This window comes from Rhinichthys klamathensis, unplaced genomic scaffold (genome assembly GCF_029890125.1).
Source record: "Rhinichthys klamathensis goyatoka isolate OS25496 unplaced genomic scaffold, OSU_Roscu_1.1 h1tg000613l_1, whole genome shotgun sequence".
Taxonomy (NCBI): Eukaryota; Metazoa; Chordata; class Actinopteri; order Cypriniformes; family Leuciscidae; genus Rhinichthys; species Rhinichthys klamathensis.
In genome coordinates, this window is record NW_026607066.1 from 620,803 (window position 1) to 645,934 (window position 25,132).

Genomic DNA, 25,132 nt, shown 5'->3' on the forward strand with positions numbered 1-25,132 from the left:
GCTTATAGAGTATTCTGTATTTCTTAAGATGAATGAATCACAATGCATCAAGTTAATTTGTTTGTATAGCCCTGAGAGGCCTGTTCTAAATGTATAAAATGCAGATCTTCTGATGTTTTGGGAACAGGTGGTGAAGAGGCTTTAGATGAGCTCCTTTAGAACTAGCAGTACTGATCCAGAGTCAGCCTGAACACTGGATATGTGTATGGGGACGCTGTTTGTAAGAGAAACGAGAGTCAGTAAAAAAGATGACACATGGATGCAGTTAGAAAAGATTAAGATGGAGAACAGGAGTCAGCAGGTTTAAGGAAGAAAAAGAGGAATATAAAACGAACGAGGAAATAAAGAAGGTGCAGCTACAGTCCCTATGATGATGAATGAGTCTATAATGAAGTATCCCTCTCCCCCTCTCCCTTTTTTCCTTCATCTCACCCTCTTTCTCTCGATTCTTTCTCTCTCGCTGGCAATCCAAAACCGCAGCCTTGGCAGCTAACACCGACCTCCATCACATCACGCCACATGCGATCAGAAGACCTCATCTATACACACTCGTTTTTTAAAATGTGTATAGATCCGCGAACCGTCCCCCGCGGATGACTTTTCAATAAGTCATGCGTAAGTGTGACATGTGTGAACTTTTAGATCATGTTCTTGATATGATAACACAAATGGTGGCAGAAGAAACAGATCATGCGTGGTTATGTGTTTGTCAGGCTATGACAGCATTATAAGACATGTAGCACTGCTAGCCTCTCAAAACTTTGGCATTGGACTCCGAGAACAAAGAGCAGGAGAGGAAAGCTTTCCAACTGAAGTATGCTCTCGCTTTGTAATTGAGCCAGCATTGCTGTTTGTGTACCTCTGGAACTTTCCAAACGTCCTGTATAGTGTGTATTTGTGTGTATGTGTGTGTGTGAAAGAGGATACAACTGCTGGGCATGCTTGAGATACCTCTGTGTGTTTTGCCAGACAACAGGCTAGATCTCCACAACAGCGTTCCTTCTGTGTGCTGAGTGACACCAGGGGACTTTTTCCACCAATTTGCAATGCATGATGTCTTCATAGTCTTGTCACATTTGGAGGCTCTTGTCTAAGGGAATGAGAAAAATTATAGGTTTGTGCGTGTGCGTACGCGTGCAGAGAGCAGTGTAATGCTAACGCCCTCAGAGATTCCTTGGAAGGAAAATTAAAAACACACTTGAAAGAAAATAAGGTGGAAAAAGAGCAAGAAAATTAGAGAGAAACAGACAAAAGAGGTAAGAGCTATAGGTAAAACAATAATAATAATCATACTGTATGCAGGCTTGACAGATTTATTATTATTATTTTATTGTAATATTATTTTGATGTATTATAATTTAAATGTACACATTTTTTGATAGCTCTTGAAAGCATTATTTTTTGAGAATATAGTAAAATGTATTTTTTTTCCTGTGATGGCACATGTCACATGATCAATCAGAAACATTTCTTCTTAACAATGTTGAAAACCAGTTGTGCTGCTTAATATTTTTTGTGGTAAACCATGAACCGATATTTTTTTCTATGATTCTTTGATGAATATGAAGTTAAAAATAACAGCATTTATTTCAAACAGAAATCTCTTTAATGTCACATTTGATCAATTTAATGCATCCTTATTTTACTTAAAACCAACGTTGTGAACGACATTGTATATTTTAAACTATTTTAAAAACAATTTTAATTTTAGTTTGTCATTATATATGACTTTTGAATGTCTGTCAATGGAGAACGGTGTTGCTTGCCCATGTCTAACCATTTTATGTCTATTTCTCACAGCCACATTTTAATTTGTGGTGTGCATGATAGAGCGTTTATGAAGTTACTGCCTGTGAAAAGCATCTCAAATCACTTGAGGTTCTAATTTTGTTAGGTTACCTCAAACCATGCTCAAAGAATCTACTTAGCAAATGTATTAGTTGCTTAAATCAGATTACAGTACATTATGGTGTCCAAATCCCAAACATACTCAACTCTAATGTTTCTTTTCTCCTCATTCATAACCATTAATTTAGGCAATGTTCAGCCAAGCTTAAGTCCTGATCGTGTTTCAAGTTAAAGATTCATACTGAAGTGTGAGTGTGTGTGGGCTTGATGACTGTAGTCCTGCAGTATTCAGTAAAGATTAACTTCACAGTGCTGGCCTTCATGCTGACAAAGCTCTGCCAGTAAAGGCATCACTGGGCCATCACACTTTCATCTGATCTTCGATCAGGCTTTCGTTGGCTTCCTTCTGCACAGCAATATGCAGATGCTGGTCCAAGCCTGGCACACTCTCATTCACTCCCCCAGCCTGACAATCTGTCAAAAAAATCAAGCATCTACCCCCAAAACCCTCCCACCCTCTAATTTGTTTCTTTTCTCTGGCTCTGTCCATTTCCTCTCTTGTTTACGTCAGGGACACACAATCATTTAGGAGTCTTTTCCAAATGCACAGTTGCTCATAATTGATTTGCCAAATTCAGCAAAAGACGTACAGAGAGGAGCAGTGGCATTTTTTTTAGGATATTTGGGTATGTAGGGGACAACTGAAGTTAAAAATGAGATTTTGGAGAAAAGGGGGAACAACTTTTACTTTATTTTTTATTAATTCATTTTTTGTTAATGCCTATTAAAGTACTGTAATTTTATTGTATTTGCCATGAGACTTTGACATGACATTTTATTTTTTTATTACATTTTATTGTATTTTATTTTTGTTGAATGAAAACAATCACTGCATCATATAAATGAGGAAGGTCTCTGTTAGAATTAGAACCAGATATGCTGAACATGCACAAAACACAAACAAATATTCCTAAATAAACCAATAACATGTTTGTTGTCAACCCCTGACCATTAGAAATTTCCTAATGCAGAATCTAGTCTGTTTCTCTTCTCACACACACACACACACACACACACACACACACACACACACACCTAGGGCCCTATCTTGCATTCGGCGCAAATTACTTTGTACACTGACGCATGTATCATTCCTATTTTGCACCCGCGCAAAGCGGGCTTTTCCCTCCACAGACGCACGTCGGTAAACTAGGGAATGAACTTGCGCTCCCTGGGCGGGTCGGCGCAAAAAGAAGGCGTGTTTCGGCGCAAACATTCCCTAGTGCTATTTTGCAGTTCTTCAACAACACTTTGATTCTCTCAACAACACAGATGCAGCAGTTTTTATTTTTGCAAATCATACATTATAACAAGGAAAAATATTAACACATGAGGGAAATCATTGTGGTGTCCATGAAGATGTAAAAAAAAATGTAGTTTTTTTCCTCCCACGCCTGTTTAACCGACGCTGATTTGGGTGGGTTTCTCCCATCCCCATACAACGTCACTTCTCTGTCTTTCACGGTCCTGACAAGAACGTCGGTCTCCTCGGCTGTGAACCGCTCCTGGCGCGCGCCTGGTAAATCCACCGTTATAATAGCAATCCGCCATGCAACATGCGCACCTGCTCTTAAAGGGAATGTGAGATGACGCTCTGATTAGTTTATTTCACGTTACGCCCAAACCACACCTATGAATAATGAAGCTACTTCAGACCAACCCCTTTTAGATTTGCGCCTGGCGCAAGAGGCATTTATCCCGCCGGGAAAATAGCAACAGCGCCGGGATCCGCCCACAAAGTTACTTGCGCTTTGCGCTTTGACACTTGCGTTTCAGATCGTTAAAATAGGGCCCCTAGTGCTGTAACAATAAGTCATTTTATTATCATTTTTATTTTTATAAAATAATATATGAAATAATTGTATATAAAATTGAATATAAAATTTGCCATGAAAAGATTTAGTGCGTCCTGTAAATCAGAAAGGTCTCCATAATTAGAACCAGAGTTGTTAAACATCCACCACACACAAACAAATGTGCATAAACAATGACATGACTGTCGTAAACCTCTGCCCTGTAGCGATTTCCTAATGCAACATCCAGTCTGTTCTGCTCTTCACACACACACAGCAAACATCTAGTGCTTGAGTGCAAACCACACGTCAGGAATATTAAAAGAGCTTTAGTTGATGGAATAATGCTGTGGGTGCAGTTTTCATCTGCTGTGTGAGTGAATGTGTGTGTTGTTCGTGGCCTCGTCTGGCCCGCCGGTATTGTTTCACAGGTCTTGCTAAGCACTCCTTCACTCATTAAGCTGGTGAAAGCTGTGCTGAGTGTGATAAGACTGCTAGTGATTGTTATTAATGTAACATATTCCTGTAGCCTTTCACTGGGACTGACTGACTGTGTAGATGTAATTAGGCGGACAGGATAAATGAGCAGAGACCATGAGTTTTAATGCTTAAATATGGCTGAGGTTAGGACTGTGTGCTTAGTTTGTTCATATTGCATATGTGTAACTCCAGAGGTCAGAGCACTTCCCTCCAAGTAGTGTTGCTGGTATTCGTTCTGGTTTACAACCGTTGCATTTTAAAATTACACAGACCACCTCTTTAGCTTCCCTCGGGCTTTACACCTCCTTTCCTGCCACGCGATCTGCCCCAAATGCTTTTAATGCTTGTGTATACAAGACTAGAAGAAGCGTGAGGAGCGCGATGCCGTCTCAACATAGTGTGATGTCTGTCAGCCATCGTGAAAGACTGCATCGTCTATCGGCCCAATCCTATTATTTATCAAAAAGATGGAATTAGAAATAAAGGCCTGCCTCTAATAAAAGCCTGCTTCAAATAAAAGCCGGTTACTTTCTGCAGTTTAGGTAAATAAAGGCCCCGGCTTTTATTTGAGGAATTACGGTATATATAGTTGTTAGTCCTTTTTATTTATTAAATGATTTATATATTAAACATTCTAATATATTGATTAATTTATTTAATATAAATAACTAATATAATATATGTATCCACCAAAAGGCAATACAGATATTTTGTATTGAGGTTGTATTGTGAATATATATATATATATATATATATATATAATAACCTAAATATATAATATCTAAATGCACTGTTTCTATTCTTACACCTTTTTATGCCCTTTTATGATTTAACCCTTCACAATGTTGTGGATTATGCATTTCTACAATTTAACAGTTGGTTTAAGCTGTTCCTAAGGCTCACAATAGATAGTATGTGTTTTGATGTTCAGCTCTATAGAAAAATGTGACTTTGTAAAAGAGGTTTTGCTTCCACCAAGTAAGCAAAAGAAAGACAAAGACTCATGTTGACTCCTGTCAATGCAAGCATAAGAGAGCAAACTTCGTCTTTTCTCCGTTTTCTCCCTTTCTCGTTTTTTCATCTATTCCTCATTTTAAACTCTGACAGTGCTAGAAATGTATCCATAATTCTGCCTTATGGCTCGGTCCAATAAATTTAAGCAAATAAAACTGGCTTATCTTTGAATATGTACAATAACCTCAAAATTTAAGGAGCCTTTTTACTTCATTGTGTTATATGTCAAGAAGGAAAGTGGAGAATGTTCATTTAAAAATATCGAAGACTGTTTATGGTATTTCTCTAAGACCAATCTCATATCTATGACCATAGATTTAACATTTCAAGGTTTCATGCACCCAGAAACAGTTTCTCCTTGCGTCTGGGTCTAGTTTCAACCACATGCTGTGTTTTAAGGAAGCTATCTTGATCCAATGACATCAGCACAAGGCAAGCGAGACATTTAACCATTAACACCCTAACCCTCTCTTTCTAATGTCCCATCCCCCATACACACTTATTCCCACAAAGCCCTAAATCTGACTCTTAATAAATGGTTAGCACAACATCCTCCTAGACGCTAGCAAGAGGAGAAGTGTGATGGATCCGCTTCCATTGAACAGTCATGCTTCAGTAGATGAGCTGGATGGCTGATCTGTCTCATTCCCTGTATTTGGCTTCTAGTTGGCATGTTATATGTTGAACATTTACTCACATGAACACATTTAGCCCCATAGTGCTTTTTCATCATTGCTTGACTGAACCATTTGCAAACAATTATGTTCCTCCTGAAGCCCATTGTCAACTCCATACACACACGCACACATGCTCGTAATTTCCTGGGGCTTGAGGAGGGGTTGTTTCTCTAATAATGAAAGAGAATCTGCCATGGCCATGAAGAGTTTTCAAGCCTAGTCATTTCTTCATTTGATCAATTTTACTGAGACATACACACACAAACAACTCTCTGTAGCACCTAACCCAAATCTGTCATTTATTCTCATTAAAATCTGATGAACAGAATTTGAACTGAACTTTTAATTACCCACAGTATTAAAGGAATAGCTCACCCATAAAAAAAAATTCTGTCAAAAACTGAAATTTTGAAATTTTTCTTAATTCCTTTTTGTACAGTGAGATCAAGCGTCGTCTGGTTCATGAAAGAATTGTCTGATCGGTTGATCTCATTTACAAAACTGTTGTAATTGATTCATTCACAAATTGAACTGATTCAATTATTGAGTTCAGCTCAATTATGGTTTTGTGTCAACTCTGAAGGAGAAGATTATCAGACTTGGCAAACAATGCATGAGTTGTATGAACCACAAGTATGCTTTTATGGTTACTTTATGTTTGAATTTGAGTCCCCATTTATTGTGATTGCATGGAAAAGAGCAATTACTTCATTACTTAATTTCCAGGAGTGATCGGTCTTTCTATAGTCTTTGGTTCTAACGCTATAGCGACACTTACTTTATAGCGGTTGACCTGAACAATTGCAATTATTTCTCATTTACTACAATCAAATGGCCCAATCAAATGAGGGTGCGTAAATTTGTTTTTTATTTTTAGATGAACTGTCCCTTTAAGCATTATGTGCTATCCCAATGTCCAATCATTGAAAATACCAGTATAACCAACCCCATGCTCTACTTTCAGGACATGAGATTTAAAGATTTGCTCATCATGACCATGTCTATCATTAATGGGCTGTTGTCATTTATCTTCTCTGTAATTTAATTTCTGACAGAGGCAGGCAGAAGAGGCGGCCAACTTAGTCACGCAATGAATTGCCCATTTAAACCAATCTAAGACCCTTGCAATGGCCTAAAAAGCATAGTGGAGAAAGCTGGTAGCAGATGAGCAAAGAAAGGTTGAGACCCACACTGAGTCATCTCTTCAGTATTAATGTCAACTCAAGGCAATTAGAGGCAGCAAAACTCACTTAGAAAATGTAAAGGACATAGAAATGAATAATGGATTGTTCCCTCCATTAAGCAGGTGTCAGGCTTTGATACAACTGATTTCAATTTTGTCTTTTTTATGTATCTGACTCATATGCTGAATTTTTGTTTTTTGCTAGTGTAAAACTTTGTTTCAAAGCTGAAGTGTGTGATTTCTGTGCCACTTACGTGACTAAATGAATTTGCAAAAAGGATGGGTCTCATTCACTAAGTGGCAAGCGCAGAAATTTGTGCGTGAAATCTGTGTATAAATGTTTTCACAAACAAATCTTGATTCACCAATAAGTTTTGTACTAAAATGCATTCTAAATTTATGGGGAAAAAATGTAACAACTGAAACCACACATAAGCAAAAATCACATACTCATATAATCAAACTAAGATGAAGTTTTGTTGGTTCACCTTTAATACATTTCATCATAGTGCGAGAGTAATGAAAAAAAGTGTTATAGCTCAAGCTGCAAGGTTTCTCTGTATAGATGTGTAGTACAGCTGGCTAATGAGAGGTCGGTATTCTGGGTCTGTTTAAAAGGTGCTTATTGTGTTTGAACTGGTTTTGAGGATGACATGCCTGGCATTGCTCATATTTACAGAGCTTCATGCTTGCTGAGAGTAAAGCCCTTGAAAAGCTCTATGAAGATGGTTTTGGGCATGTTTTATGGTTAGTCTCTGGCACACGGCCGCACATCTAGAATTCTCCAAATTCATTAACATTTAAAAGAGGTTAAGAACTAATTCACATGTGTATGAAAATGTAATGAATTAGGAGAAGTTCTACTGTTCATACAATCCACATATAGACATCAATACCCAGTGATTGACAGATAACCAGTTAGCTCCGCCCCTAAACTCACACCAGTTGTGCCTTGTCTGACTGGTTGGGAAACACAAACAAACAGAAATTTTCAGATTTTTCAGATCTAAAAATATTCATGGGAAATTTATTAAAGACACTATTATCTTGATGGTGACAAAAGTTTATTATTTCAAATTTGGAACAGATTGATCCAAGAAAGTTGCCTCATGAAAACCAACTTTTGAACTTCTCGTGTGTGTGTGTGTGTGTGTCATGGGGGGGGAGTTGTTTTTTTATTTGTGTGCAAGCGTGTGTGTTTGTGGCCGACACAGGATCTCTAAAGTTTACGAAGGTCACCAACTTTGGTGTGTCAAATTCCTCAACTGGCCTCTAAAACAGAGTCGTCTGTGGTGGAGACTCCTGTGAGTGTGACCGGTCTTGTCCTGAACTCCCTTTGTTCTTATCTCAACAACATTTCTTAGATGGCATGTTCGTCTACTTGCAGACAAAAAGATGACTCTTTTGAGGGAAGAATAAAAGTGGGGAATGAAAACTTGAGATGCTACTTTAGAAATAGGACAGATTTGCACACACAGGCTGTAAAATAGACCAGATGGTGGAGTTCATACATTGTTCGCACTCCCACACACAGAATCCTGTGAGGAAGGCAAAACTGCTTACTAGCGTCATTTCAAATCTGTGAGCCTTACATATTTATTTCATTTCATTGCCTCTGCACTACATAGGCTACTTAAGAGGTCTGTTATCATGTTTAGATGCACATATAGCCTGATTTGCTACATCATTTGCTTCATACTAGCAAAAAATTATAAAACAAGATCTCTATGTGGGGCTGATAAGAAAATAAAACTCTTCAGGCTTAAACACTAAATTATAGTATTAACAGATCAATAATGTGATCAAGCACAGCTGTAGCCTCTCTACACTCACCGGCCACTTTATTAGGTACCCCATGCTAGTAACGGGTTGGACCCCCTTTTGCCTTCAGAACTGCCTCAATTCTTCGTGGCATAGATTCAACAAGGTGCTGGAAGCATTCCTCAGGGAGTTTGGTCCATATTGACATGATGGCATCACACAGTTGCCGCAGATTTGTCGGCTGCACATCCATGATGCGAATCTCCCGTTCCACCACATCCCAAAGATGCTCTATTGGATTGAGATCTGGTGACTGTGGAGGCCATTTTAGTACAGTGAACTCATTGTCATGTTCAAGAAAACCAATCTGAAATGATTCGAGCTTTGTGCCATGGTGCATTATCCTGCTGGAAGTAGCCATCAGAGGATGGGTACATGGTGTCCATAAAGGGATGGACATGGTCAGAAACAATGCTCAGGTAGGCCGTGGCATTTAAACGATGCCCAATTGGCACTAAGGGGCCTAAAGTGTGCCAAGAAAACATCCCCCACACCATTACACCACCACCACCAGCCTGCTCAGTGGTAACAAGGCATGATGGATCCATGTTCTCATTCTGTTTACGCCAAATTCTGACTCTACCATCTGAATGTCTCAACAGAAATCGAGACTCATCAGACCAGGCAACATTTTTCCAGTCTTCAACTGTCTAATTTTGGTGAGCTCTTGCAAATTGTAGCCTCTTTTTCCTATTTGTAGTGGAGATGAGTGGTACCCGGTGGGGTCTTCTGCTGTTGTAGCCCATCTGCCTCAAAGTTCGACGTACTGTGCGCTTAGAGATGCTCTTCTGCCCACCTTGGTTGTAACGGGTGGTTATTTGAGTCACTGTTGCCCTTCTATCAGCTCGAACCAGTCTGGCCATTCTCTTCTGACCTCTGGCATCAACAAGGCATTTCCGCCCACAGAACTGCCGCTCACTGGATGTTTTTTCTTTTTCGGACCATTCTCTGTAAACCCTAGAGATGGTTGTGCGTGAAAATCCCAGTAGATTAGCAGTTTCTGAAATACTCAGACCAGCCCTTCTGGCACCAACAATCATGCCACGTTCAAAGTCACTCAAATCACCTTTCTTCCCCATACTGATGCTCGGTTTGAACTGCAGGAGATTGTCTTGACCATGTCTACATGCCTAAATGCACTGAGTTGCCGCCATGTGATTGGCTGCTTAGAAATTAAGTGTTAACGAGCAGTTGGACAGGTGTACCTAATAAAGTGGCCGGTGAGTGTATAGAGGAGGTCAATGGAGGTAAAGACTAGTATGCTAACTGATTTATGCTAGTTTGGCTCTAAGCTAGCTAGTGGAGTTTCATAGCCATATTACAGCCAGCAAAAATTATCTGGTGACGCTTGTTTAGCAAAGGAAGTCTTGTTGGTTTTGCCAGTAAAGCGCCCTGTTAGTATCTAAAACAACATACCTGCTGACTGGCTAAACTGGTCTTTTTAGCAGCATATATGTCTTCTACTGCACACTAATGCTGTGTTGTATTGTTATTAGCAAAGCATACCTGTATGACAGGACCTTTAATACCAAAAGTGCTAATTATCAGGCATGTTTCAACACTGAATGCTCACATGCTAGCTGCTGCACCACTGACCTCTGGCCTGAAAATAATAATTCACGATAAGCATGATGAAAACAGACAGAGTGCCCTTTTCTCTAGCCTGACACTCAGTTTCATTTCATTGTTTTTACGGGTTCATATTGAGGGCCTGATAGCTAGCGTGTAACACAGACGAACAAATGGATAATTATGTCATATCCTCTGACTTGTTACGCCCGCACAGTGACGAATCGCCGGAAGGGGTGACAGATGCAGCGTTTGGCGGATTGGTCTCTCGGCACCAGCCGTGAATGATAAAGTAGAGCGATTACATATTCCAGCCACAAGCTAAATTGTTTTAACATTTTAATCAGTAATTAACATCAAGCCAAGAGCCGTTGGGATGCAGACAAACTGGATTGAATTTTTCATTATGGTACATGGCTTTCATTTGGTTTGTGATTTTATATTGAAATTTTCAGGTACAAGCTCAGTCACATTAACAGTTAACATATTTCTGACGCTGTAAGCTTTGCAGCATTACTTACAATGTTCCATTAAAGTCGCCTATTAGATTTCTGTGTTTTAAATGTCTCATTTTTTTTGTTTAGTGAAAGTGTGCTATTTATGTCCTTTCTACACCCACATGCTGGGGGGTTTAAGAAACAGCTCTGATTTGGCACTGTAGAATTACAGCCTACCTTCTCTCATGCGTCCATGGAAGGAACTGTGAGTTATTTCAGATTTCAACGACTTTTACCCAGCAATTAACAGGGATAGAAAATAGCTCAGAAAAGGCAGGTGTGCCACGTCAGAGTCTATATATTTGTGCGTGTGTTATATATATATATATATGGGTTTTAACGACAGTCTCTTAAAATACCTAGTAATTAGATTTTTTTTATTAAAAGATTAGGTTAGCTTAAGTCATATAGTGCAACTCTCCGAAAACAATGATATTTGTAAAAAAAAAAAAAAAAATACTTTTACCTTAAAAATATATCAATTTTTTTTTTGTAAGTACTGATTAAGTTGTTTCAACTAACATGTACCTGTATTTTGTAAAGAAACTATAGTTATTTCTTTGTACTTGATGGTTACACCACGTGACATTTTTAGAGTAATTAAAGGGATACTTCACCACTGGCAAAATGGACTTTCAATAAAACTCAGCTGCCTATAGAGTAGAAAGGGGAAAATTTTTAAATAGGTGCTACCTGACTAGAGAAAACAAAGAAAAAAGGCTGTTGTCTTCCCTTTTGCCAAATAAGTAGGAAAACCTCAAGGCCCATAATGCACTAGGCATGTTGCATTCCAAGGCTACTCCCACCAATCTGCTAGGGATACGCTTGACCAGAGTCAAATGGTGCCTTGCTTTAGTAGGAAATACTTCTTAGCAAACTTTGAGTCATAATGGTGTCGACTTGTAATGTTCCCAGGTGCAAGAACGTCTCTGGTTACTGATGTAACCTATGTTCTCTGACTAGGGAACGAGACGCTGCGTAGCTTAAGACGCAGTGGGAACGCCCTCCGGGTGTGCCGATTGTCTGAAGCCCTTATAGAATCACGCCAATTCATTGGCTGATGGCGCGGGCGCCGCCCTGACGCTCCTGCATCATCATATTATATTAGCGCGCACGCCATCTGCTCCTCAGATTTCTCTGCCGAAAAAGGAGCTTGTCGGCAGCGCAAGGAGCTTAGCAGCGAACGCAGCGTCTCGTTCCCTATTCAGAGAACATAGGTTACATCAGTAACCAGAGACGTTCTCTTTCATAGGTTCACTCAGCGCTGCGTAGCTTAAGACGCAGTGGGAACGAAATACCAAACTCGCCAAGCTAAGCGCTGCCGCAACTAGTACAAGACCAGAGACCTCACACGACTGGTTCAAGCAGACAAAACCTGGGAACCTGGAGTCGTGTCAAGATCCAAACTGTAGAATCTGACAAAAGTGTGCGGAGAGGACCATCCTGCCGCCACACAAATGTCCTCCAGGAGGGCACCTCTAAAAAGGGCCTGAGAGGAAGCCACGCCCCTGGTGGAATGTGCTCTGATGCTAAGAGGTGAAGGTAGACCGCGCACCTCATAAGCCAGTGAAATAGCTTCTGTAACCCAGTGGGAAATTCTCTGCTTTGATGCGGCAAGCCCGTGGCGGCCAGCACCAAAACATACCAAGAGCTGGTTGGATTTTCTCCAACCACCAGAGCGATCCACATATAACTTCAATGCCCGGACCGGGCAGAGCAAGTTAAGCTTTCTGTCCTCCTCAGAGACAAAAGGAGGAGGATGGAAAGAGCGAAGGTTAACAACCTGAGACCGGAAAGCTGTGGACAAAACTTTGGGCACATATCCTGATTTCGGTCTCAAAGTCACTCTGACCAAGCCAGGAGCGAAATCAATACATGACTTGCTAACAGAAAGAGCTTGCAAATCCCCCACCCGCTTCAAAGAGACCAAGGCTAACAAAAGAGTAACCTTGAGAGTCAAAATCCGCTCTGGAGCTGACTCTAAGGGCTCAAAGGGGGCCTCCGTTAAGCCCTCCAGGACGACCGACAGGTCCCAGGAGGGGATTCCAGGGGAACGTACTGGCTTCAGGCGCCTAACCCCACGCATAAAAGCTGAGACTAACCTCAACTTGCCCAGGGGGATCTCATCCGATTCTCTATGAGCAGCAATAACGGCAACGTACACTCTCAAAGTAGTAGCGGCCGCTCCATAAGCAAACTTCTCCTGTAGGAATTCCAGCACTGAACCGACTGGGCAGTTGACTGGGCCTATAGCGTGTGCCGAACACCACGATTCAAAAACCCCCCACTTAGAAAAAAACAACTTTCTCGTGGAGGGGGCTCTCGCATTCGCAATGGTCTCCTGTACGTCAGCGGGAAGACCAAAGTTGAAAGCTAACGGCCCCTGATGGGCCACACGCATAACTTCCAAATTTCGGGGCGAGGATGCCATATCCTGCCCTGAAGCTGGGACAGCAGATACTCCCTGACTGGAATCTCCCAAGGGGGGAGTTCCAGGAGATGAACCAGCTCTGAGAACCACGGCTGGGACGGCCAGAATGGGGCAATAAGTAGGAGACGAGCTCCGCTCTCCCTCACTCTGGACAGAACTGCCTGGATTAATTTTACAGGCGGGAATGCATACAGCCTCCGCATCAGCCATGGGTGGGCGAATGCATCTATCCCCAGTGGCGCTGGGGGGCTCAGGGAGAACCAAAGTGGGCATTGGGATGACTCCTGAGATGCAAAAAGGTCCACTTCTGCCTTTCCGAACACTTCCCAGATCAGGGCTACTGTTCGGCGGTTCAACATCCATACCCCTGACCTGAGTTTCTGGCTTGACAGAAAATCTGCTGCGAGGTTCAGGACCCCCGGAACATGGACTGCCCTAGGAGACCATAGGAGAAGGCGGCGCGCATGCCTGTCCAGGGTGCGCGACCGTGAACCCCTTGTCGGTTTACATGAGACACCACCGCCATATTGTCTGTTCTGACAATGACATGATGCCCTTTGAGAAAGGGGAGAAAGTGAAGGAGGGCCAAACATGTCAGAAGACTGGAAATCCTGGCAGGAGCCAAGCGGGCCTGCATCAGAACAGAATCCAGGCGCACCCCTAAGAAGACTGTGCATAGAGCTGGGGCAAGAACACTCTTTTCTGTGTTCAACATCAGGCCGAGAGACTGAATGTGACGAAGGACAATGTCCCTGTGGTGAGTCACTAATTCGCCTTTTAAAAAAAGGCTCACTAAAAGCCTTTTTTCTTTGTTTTCTCTAGTCAGGTAGCACCTATTTCAAAATGTTCCCCTTTCTACTCTATAGGCAGCTGAGTTTTATTGAAAGTCCATTTTGCCAGTGGTAAAGTATCCCTTTAATTACTCTAAAAATGTCACGTGGTGTAACCATCAAGTACAAAGAAATAACTATAGTTTCTTTACAAAATACAGGTACATGTTAGTTGAAACAACTTAATCAGTACTTACAAAAAAAAATTAGATATATTTTTAAGGTAAAAGTATTTTATTTATTTTTTTACAAATATCATTGTTTTCGGAGAGTTGCACTATATGACTTAAGCTAACCTAATCTTTTAATAACCTAAACGGGGCCAGAGCAGCATCCATAAACTTTGTAAACGTTCTCGGTGCTAGAGCGAGACCAAAGGGGAGGACCCTGTACTGGTATGCTTTCTCTGCAAAGGCGAACCTGAGGAACCTCCTGTGTCGCCGTATGACCTGAATATGAAAATACGCATCCTTCAGGTCTACTGTCACGAACCAGTCCCCTGCCCGAATCTGAGATTTGATAGCTTTTAGCGTCAACATCTTGAATTTCCTTTTGTAAAGAGAGAAATTCAGCCGGCGCAGGTCTAGTATCGGTCGCAGACCTCCGCCCTTTTTCGGGACCAAGAAGTAGCGGCTGAAGAAGCCTTGCTCGACTTCCTTCAGAGGAACCTCTTCTATAGCTCCCTTGAGGAGAAGGGACGAAATCTCCCGTTGTAGAACAGAAGCCTCTGAGGCGCTGTTGACTACAGTTGGACAGACCCCGTTGAAGCAAGGGGGCGGGCGACAGAACTGAAGTGTGTAGCCGAGCCGAACCGTGCGGAGGATCCAGGGCGATACCCCTGGCAGACGCCTCCATTCCGGAAAGAAGTGAGATAGAGGAGGTGGAGTGCTGCAATGCGGTGGACATACCTGAGTTAGGGTGATGCGCCGACTCCCGTGGGGTGACGCGGTCCAGCGTGAAGAAAAGCACTTGACGTCCTGACACGTAGTGGGAGGCACCACTGCCTGTTTGACCAAGACTAAAGGGTCTGCCTGCTCCTGAGAGAAAACTAAAGTGTCTCCGATGCGAGCGGCTGGTATCAAACGCGACGGGTGTGAGGGGAGAAAGCTGAACGTTCTCGAAGAAATAACTAACTCCTTCCTCCTGCGCCGGACGGCTTGAACAACGTTGAGGAGTAACTGCACTTTGAAACTCGCTGGGTGGCGAAGGTGACAGGTTTAGAGAAGGAGAGCAAGTGAGAGGTGGGCAGAAACGCTTGCGCGGTCTGTCGCAACCTCGTAGATCGAGGGAGGCTCTGCTTTTTCTGACCCACGGGTCAGGAACGATTCGAGGAGGCTGGGGTGAAGGGTTTGTTAGACCGCTTCAGCTCCAGACGCTTATGGGGCCGCTGGCGGGGGAACGGGCTACCGCGGGCTCCCCAGACCGTAGCGGGCGGGGGATGAGCCGAGTCACTTCTCCTAGTGGCAAAATCCGGCCTATGAGAAGAACGTTCTCTGGGTTGAGATGGGGAGGGGATGGAGGATTCCCTAGCCCTCCTGGGCATGAATTGCCTGAGGGCAGCTGACTGGGATTTTGCGGCCCAAAATTTTTCAACCACAGTGTTGACCACCTCCCCAAACAGACCAGATTGAGACACTGGGGTGTCTAAGAGGAAAACCTTCTCTTTATCACGGATTTCCGTGAGATTGAGCCATAGGTGGCGCTCTGCAGCAATCGCGCCCGCCATAGAACGCCCTATAGCACGCGCAGTATGCTTGGTGGCTCCTTGACAGCTTCCGGTGTGATCCCCGTTCCCTCATCCATTTCTTTTAAAACATCCGCCTGGTAGGCTTGGAGGATGGCCATAGTGTGTAGGGCCATGCCTGCCTGACCAGCTGCCATGTAGGACTTTCCGATAAGGGCGGAAGTAGTCCTGCATGGTTTAGAGGGAAGGAGGGGGCGAGATTTCCACGACGGAGCAGACGACGGGGAAAGGTGTGTAGCTAGCGTGTCCTCGACCGCATTATTACGATAGATAGATAGATAGATAGATAGATAGATAGATAGATAGATAGATAGACAATTTATTATAAAAGCATACATGTAGCTTACACATTTACCCAAATTATACGCCTGTTTAACAGAAGTTAATTTGGGTGGGTTTCTCCATCCCCAATGTCACTTCTCTGTGTTTTACGGCCCTGACGAGAACGTTGCACTTGCTCTCCTCGGCTGTGAACCCCTCCTGGCGCGCGCCTGGCAAATCCGCCGTTATAATAGGAATCCGCTTTAGAACAAGCGCACCTGCTCTTAAAGGGAATGTGAGATGACGCTCTGATTGGTTTATTTCACGTTACGCCCAAACCACACCTATGAATAATGAAGCTACTTCAGACCAACCCCTTTTAGATTTGCGCCTGGCGCAAGAGGCATTTATCCCTCCGGGAAAATAGCAACAGCGCCGGGATCCGCCCACAAAGTTACTTGCGCTTTGCGCTTTGACACTTGCGTTTCAGATCGTTAAAATAGGGCCCTAAATGTAAAAATAGTGAAACTATTATAAAACATTTTCAAAACCATATAAAGCCAACATGAGTATTACATCGAATAACTTTAAAATATTCTTTAAACTTAAGTGTTATAAACTGTTTATATAGCCGTTTTTTTTTTACTTTATTGTTTTCAGCTCTGGATCTACCAACCACCCCAGAATAATGTCCATACTTAAAGCTGCAGTCCGTAACTATTGGTGCTCTATAGCGGTTAATAAACAACCACATGCGTCTTACGAAAGAACATTTTAGCCGGAGCTACATCTCTCTTTTTATGTCTAGGACGAGTCACGCAAGTACAGGGCTACTCCGCAGTGGTACAACCCGAACCAGTCTAAAATAGTCTGAATATAAACATTTATTATAGGTGTACCGTATGATTCAGGATAAGACAAAAACACTGTTTGGAAAAATCGTTTCATGATTTAATCGATTATTATATAAATCTTGTACATTTTGAACACAAAAAAGTTGCAGCTTTAATTACTGGCAGCTTGCTTAGGTAGACTGTGGAGATTTGGAACGGCTCCAGTTGATGCCATTGTGTGAACAAGGGCTGCTTTCCATATGTGAATCAGATCTGGCCTGACAATTCCCACAGTGCCTCAGTTTCTTCTTAGTAAGTGAGGAAAATTAGTAAAGACAAAGGAGGGTTTAATTCCAAGGCAAAGATGTTTGGGGTGCATGTATAACCCCACTCTATCCCTGCACTCTGCTCCGTATCTAGGACGTCCCGTACAGAGAAGCGTCTGTGTATGAAGCCGAGGGAGTCTGTGAGAGACAAGCGCACGATGAAAAGCATACTAAGAGTCTAGATATGTGTGAAATGGACCAAGACCTGCAGTTTAACACCAAACCTTCTCCATCTCCAGTGTCCCTCACACACACACAAACACTCCATCCCCCATCATTTGCAGTTCAAATAAACACACCAAAATGGTAGGTGTGTGTGCTCCCCTTTCTGCTTGATGCCTGCCTGGGCCATTAATGCCATGTAGGGTGTAACGTTCTTCTTGAGAGAAATGTAAATAAGCAGAGACCACAGGGCGAGATTTAGAGAGATGAGGACTGTTGAAGTGCAAGGAGGATTTATGGAGCTAATATGGAAGAATATAGTCCATCTTTCCTTCTCACTATATTTATCATCTCACTCTTTTCTCATATTTTTTAGTTAACTTTTACTTTCTTGAATATTATATACACTGCTGTTCAAAAGTGTGGGGTCGTTAAGATGTTTTTTTTATTTTTCTCTTTTGCTCACCATGGCTGAATTTATATGATCGAAAAGACAGTAAAAACAGTGGTATTGTGAAATAATATTACAGTTTAAAATACATTTTTTCTATTTTAATATATTTTGAAATGGAATTTCATGAATTTTCAGCATCATTATTCCAGTCTTCAGTGTCATATGATCCTTCAGAAATCATAATCATATACTGATTTGGTGCTCAAGAAACATTTTTTTCAGTTCAGAATAACAGCATTTATTTAAAGTATAAATCTTTTGTGTATTGTAAAAGTCTTTACTGTCTTTTTTGATCAATTGAATGCATCCTTGCTGAATAAAAGTGTTAATTTCTTAAGCTTGCTGTCCACAAATATTTGAACAGTAGAGTATAAAATCATACAAGACACAGCGTTCATCCAAAGAACCTCTTGCAATCAATCCCAATAGCCTCTGGCTTTTATTTTTCATAGTTTAATGTCAGTTTGAACTTTAATTCACCTTTCAGCTTTTGATTTTACCTCTCACTGCTACGCCGGTCAGTAAGCGAGACACCATTTAATATGCTATTTTCTCTATTCTCTAATCTTTAGCATCTCTAATTGAATTAGTTCATTTTCTGCCATGTCTCATGTACGGAATGTTGTGGATTTCTGCCTTGTAGCAGTAACACAAATTTCTCCCTTCGTCACATGCCTTTTAAGCTCTTAATAGATTAACAGCCATAATGAATAGTTTAGATAAAGTGTTCTCTATTAAGTCTCCTCCTCTATGTTATGTCATTCCTGTAATGTCCTTTTGTCCTTTCATATTATATCCTGTTGTTTCCATAGCAGCCTGAGCCTCCCTCTTCCTCTAATAGATTGTTGCCCATTTCTGGGTGAAATCAAACTATAATGGACACTAGTATTCTTGTTTTTCTACTTCTGGCCTCTGGAAATCTCAAAGGTGCGAAGCTTGTCCAGAGGTGTAATATATATCTTTTAAAGATGAATTGGTGAAAGTGAGTCCTGACATGGTTTGTCCGTAAGAAGGAAGTGTATGTAGAACATTTTGGACAGAGGGGTCATAGGTCTCTGGTAATACATTTACCAGATGGGTGATGAAAATTGTGTACTATCTTTCTTTAAGTAACTGGCAATTTTTGCCAGTTGGTGCCATACTCTGGTGCTGGTTGAGGAGAGAACCCCGATATGATTGTAAAGCGCTTTGGGTGTACAGTAGTACATATGAAAGCGCTATATAAAATGCCTCATTCACACTTTTTAAATGAGTTGGGGAGGTTTAATAGTGACACAAGGTTATCAGTCATAAAGTGGAGCGTAAGTGTGTCTCAACTGTAGTTTCTGTTTTCTGCCAAAATATATCCAAACAAACTTATCATGCACATTTATCTTGCCATTCCTCTCCATCTGTTTCTTTCTCTCTTCCGGACATGTCAGGCCTATCTCAGTCCCGGCTCTGTGTAAATGACTGTTCCCTGGCTGCCGCAGCCTCCCGAAACTAAATATTTAAACAGGGCATACTTGTGCTCCCATTTATTTAACTTTAAAGTTTAACTTGCTGCTCTGAAACCATCACTAAGTGAAAGCTAGAACGCTGTTCTCAGTGATTTCCTCGCATGAAAGTGTATAATTATCAAAATAGTCCTTTTTTGCTTTGTTTTACAAGATAATGCACATTATATATTTGTAATATACATGAACAGGATATTTACAAAACTAACTATACTGTAAAAAGAAATTGTGTAAAGGTGTGGTTGCCAGAAATTCTCTATAAGAATATGGATAATATACTGGATGGCATATTGATGCCTGTATATTTTACAATTTACAATTGTATATTTCATTAAGGGGTGTATAATGTTAATATACCATTCTTATATTTTTTACTGTAGAATTTCACAGTGGTGGGTAGTGAATGATTACATGTAATCTGTATTACGTAATCATATTCCTAAACTTAAGAACTTGTAATTAGATTATATTACATTTTAAAATGCTTGTAATCAGACTTAAGTTACTATTGTATTGATTAAATGTTATTCTCACAATGGTAGTAAAGGATTCATAATTAATTGATTGTCGAAAAACTATTTGTATTAATTGGCAGTGGGTGGGATCACACAGACCAAAACAAAAACAGACATTCTGACACGGAACACACATTTCAAAGTCCAATAACTAATAACTGGCTGTAGCATTGCTTTTCGGGGAAACAAGTGTGTGAACTTTGCATGCTTCATAAATATCTGCAAACATATTATAAAAAATTACATACAGCACCTTTAAGGTTCATGAGTCTGTGATGTCGGATAATTGTCACATATAGGTAAACATAAAATATTTCATATTTTTAGTAAGTGTTTTACTTTGATTTATTTTTATTTTCAAATGATTTAGTTAGTTTTAAATTTTTATGATTAGCTTTTCTTTAAACTCACAAACCCCCTGCAGTTCCATCACAGGGGAACCCTTGATTTTAAACGAAGAGAAAGAATATTCCAATCTTTGTTAGTGCATTAAATACTAATGCACTTATGTTGATAACAAATAATGGAATATTCTTTCTCTTTGTAGTTTAAAATCAATATGGTACAAGGTTATCCTATTCAAATCAATGTGATAAATGAATGAGATCAAAAAGTAGTCAGATTACATTACCTTCAATTTGTAATGTAATGGGTTACATTAGTAACTACATTTTTTGTCATGCACTTTAGAATCAGTAAGTAATCTACCCAGCACAGGCAATTTATCTATTCTTATATTTGCTAAATCATGAAGGATTTCAGTAGCTTGCTGGCAACATTATGTCAATTTAGGTGCATGTAGTTCTTAACTTTATAAAAGGACCACTGGCAAGACCCTGTGTATTTTGTGAGAAATAACATGCTGTGCTGTGGGATGTAACAACCATCTCTGAGTGGATCTTCTCTAGTAGTGAATGAATGGATGTTCAGTGAAATGGGCCCTGGAATGTGATGTAAGACCCTTTGAGAGTCACTGACCCAGCCCCCTCACAGTGTTCTGACTGAAAGCACAGGTTTATATTTGTGCGTATGATTGCTATGTGCGAGAGAGAGAGAGAGAAAGAGAGAGAGAGAGAAAGAGAGAGAGAGCTGTTTGGAGTACATGAATCATCAGTGCTGTCCGAATGCTTAGTGTATTTTTAGAGACACTTCATTGTTTCGTCTTAAAACAAGCCATTAAATGTACAATATAATAGTCCATGTGTCATGTTGTATCGCCACTTGTAACTCTTCAGTGCGGTAAAATACTTCCTGACTTATACGTCAAAGCAAATGTGCCCCACTTCTGGGTTGAGTCAGAAAAAGGCATGTGGATGGCTTAGAAAACTTCCCATCGTGCTCTGCAGCTGCTGTCCTCCCTTTAATCTGATGCATTGATGGATGTGGCACAGCAGTACTTCCGTACAGTGAAGAGCCCTTTCAAAGTGGAAGAAGTGGGGCAGAAATAGCCAGCCAATTCACAAGGTCACACAGCTCAGCGTCCCAGCGCCGCATTGGATAGCTTAATGTTTTACACAGCCTGTCTCTCCTTTCCTCTCTTCGCCTGTACAGATTGTAAATAGTTAACGAAACTCCAAATTTAATTTCAAGCCCAGTCTCGGTTGTAACCTGTAAAAGAAACGTTCACTTTTTATACCACATATATAACATTTTTGCACATAATTCCCCCCGACACATGAGAAGAATGTCCAGGCTTTGGCATAACTGCATGAAAAGCTATCCAAAGGCATGAATTATATTAAAAACAACTCTGTTATAATGATGTTATAGCGAATTTTTACTAGCGAAAAAGAGACATTTGCATGGACAGCGGAAGAGGTGGTTTGCTTTACCTTGATTCCTTGTAGCTCATTCCCTGGATGGAATTTGGTTATCTCATCCTGAGGTCTCACCAGAAAAAAGAGACGTAAGCATTCCTCGGCAATCAGCTGTTGAGCTGTACAGCTGCCCTAGTGTTGACTTAGAATGATAGCCATCAGCATTTTTGCTAAGAAAGGGGGGTGTGGTGCTTTTGTGAAATTAATCAACATCCATTTTAGCCTACCTTTGCAATCCTTATTCGGACAAAACCAAATTTACTCGGATTGCCAGTAACTAAAACTTAAATTAATAAAATGTTTTTGTTAATTAAAATAATGCTGAAATGATTTGCTAGTTGCTGGCAACTAACTGACATGCGTTTAAATGGATAGTGCACCCTAAAATGAAAATAAAGTCATAATTTACTTACCATGGTGTTTTTATAATGTCGTATGCCCTTTCGCGCTCGCGCTCTTCCATATTATGGCAGTGAATAGTGACCAGCGCAGGCTTTTTAATCAGAATGGTCCCATGCGACACGTGCTGTACAAGTGTTCTGGGGGTAGACAATCAGGTTTGGTTAAGAAAACAACCTGAAATGTAATGTATTATTTAAATAAAATCCTGACCTTAGCTGTTGGTCTTCTATGCACGGCTGCACAATGTGAGCGTTCATGAGACTCTATTAGCACCGCAGTTCATTCCAACTAACCCAGAAAAAGCACACAAGTTGCGAGAAATCAAGAAAGCACAACATGGATGAATATATATATATATATATATGGACGAGCACAAGCTCGACGTAAAAAAAAAAAACTTCTTTTGTGGTCAGAAAAAGAAAGAAGGGCATACGGCATTAGAACAACACCAGGGTGAGTAAATTAAGACTTTATTTTCATTTTAGGGTGCACTATCTCTAAGTTAAAGCCCTACATTTACTAACTGGAAATAAAAACTAAAACTGAAATAAAAATTAAAAATAAATTGTATTGCTTTGAGATTTTTTTTTTAACTAAAATGAACTTATAAAAACTATATAGATAATACTAAAAATGAATGGAAAAATATTTTAGCAGTTGGTAAAAGTGGTTTTATATGGTTTAATTTTCATGCTTTCAACTACACTGTGCTTACTTGGATCAAGCCGTTTACTTCAATTTGTATTGTTCATTTGATGTCAGACATGCAAGCAGAATACTGTGATTTAACACACACCTATAGAAGCGATTATAAAAGAAGCCCATCAGCCGCATGATTTGGAGAGCAGCGTAGGCTTGTGGCCAGGCATGTCACTGAGCTTGTGGCTGTGGGGAACAGAGTGGCTGTCAGTGCGTGTTACTCTCCAAGCCTAAAGCACTGGGACGGGGGTAATTGATACTACTGTGTGTGTGTAGGGGTTTGGCTCAGGCTGGCATGGTAAATGAGAAGCACAGTCCAATAAGAGATACCCTCTTTTCAGATGGCTGCACATCCACACCGAGAACTTAAGCAAGAGCCAGCTGCATTCAAATAGATTTATGGACGTTTTATTAAGTAATTTAACCCCTGTTTTTGACTTTATTTTTTCTCTCTTTGTTGCGAACTGGTGTTGTGAGAGAGCTTTTGAAAATAAGTATTGATTTACCCAACCAGGCATAGCTCATGTATCTTAGCATCATCTATAAAACACTCTTGTGTTGGTTTTTGGTGGTCTCTTGGTTGTCTCACCATTTCAGATTAGGGGAGAATTGGGTGAAATGTGTCAGTGGGTAAATAATATAACCCCTTTAATCTGGCAAACTATGCATACATTATATAAAAAAGAATCTGACATGCTCAAATGTTCTGTGAGATGTTCAAATGTGCTCTTTTGTATATGGAAAGGATACAAGTTTCCCCAAAAAGTTTTTAAAAGCATTTATTCAATTGGCTATTTCATGATTATAATTATAATGGGCACATGTTTTGGCCACAGATGCCTTTTATTTATTTATTTAATTATTGGATATGCTGCTTCTTTTTTCTTCACATGACAATATATTTAGAAAGAGCCCATCATATACAGCTGCCTGTCATTAGCAGATTTCAATTTCTAAAAACTAAAATAAATGTATTATAATAAACATATATTATGTTATTATAACAAATTATTAATGTTGAAAAAGATTCAGAACATTTAAAATATTTTCACAATTAAACTTTTTTCTGACTTATTTATGAAAAATTTAAATGTTATCCTAGATGTGTACATTATTTACATATAAACAGTGTGCTTTCCCCTCCTTTTTGCCTTGTGAAATGCGTGTATTGTCTGGACTCTTTACAGTTGGAGGGAAAGAGACTGATTTGCATGTAAATTATTCCAACAACACCAGCTATTCACGGTGCTAATTAAACTAATGTGGGGACGTTGACTTGCTGACATCATGGACGCTCATTACCATTCACAAGCTAGAGTGGGCAGAGCGAACAGCGAGCCAGTGGAGTCCACGCCACGGTTCACTGAGCTCTCATAGCCTGTTATTGAGGGGAAGCGCAGGCTGTTAATGGCTTTACGCCCCGAATGCTGCTGGAACTATCACGGAGAAACGCGCTGGATCTGCGGGGATGCTTCGTGCTTTCACGTTACTGTAGATGTTTTATCCAAAGCACCAGAGCTTGAGGCATGTCTTTCCTGGACGATACCTTTGTACGAACTAAGGCTGGTCAGTCTAGTGCTTGATAAAGACGCGCGGATTGAATCGCAGCGAACGCTTGTTTGTGGAGAAGTGAAAGTGCGCCAACAGATCGCTTTTCAGGCTGGAAATGTGTAGCGCGTGCTTAGATCGATTCACGACTGGCGACATCGAACTCTCTCATCTCCGTTCACGGTAAAAGGTAAGTGTTGCCTACGTACGTGGCTCGATCTGTTACTTCAATCGGGTCTGCAGTTTAAAATCTGCGTGATGTCTTTTCCCTTCGCTCGCTGCGTGATGGTAGAGCTATTCCGAGAAAGTTGATACATAAACTACATTTTATAAATCAGACGTTGATACTGGTTTCCGTCATGTTACGGATCCACGCGTCTGTTTAAACTGTGTTAAAAAATAAAACGCCTGCGAAAGACTGAATACAACTTTTCACCAGTTATCTTGTATCTTCAGTCATTGCTAGTTGACCTGTATCTGATAGTAGGATCAAGCCTTTGTTTGGTGATGTTTTGTTGGATTAACACATAAAGGGACAAAGTGGAGAATAATGCCCAGGAGAGAAAGAAAAACCAGGCAGCTGCTGTTGAATTCGTACAGGCGATTTTCTTTACCTCAGTCATATAGCACACACTCGCGCTTCTCGTGAGTGTAGATTCTTTTGAATCTGAT

General features: G+C 40.7%; 1 protein-coding gene across 4 annotated transcripts in view; it reads left to right on the top strand.

The window, feature by feature from the left end:
* Positions 1-25,132, top strand: part of prickle2b (prickle homolog 2b) — a 102,710-nt gene that overhangs the window by 59,641 nt on the left and 17,937 nt on the right. The window contains exon 1 of one of the 4 annotated variants that reach the window (XM_056240782.1): positions 24,214-24,650. The exons of the other annotated variants lie outside the window; for them this stretch is intronic. The gene's annotated coding sequence lies outside the window, so the exon portion shown is untranslated. Of the gene's footprint in view, positions 1-24,213; positions 24,651-25,132 lie in introns of those variants that run through there. 4 annotated transcript variants of the gene reach the window in all.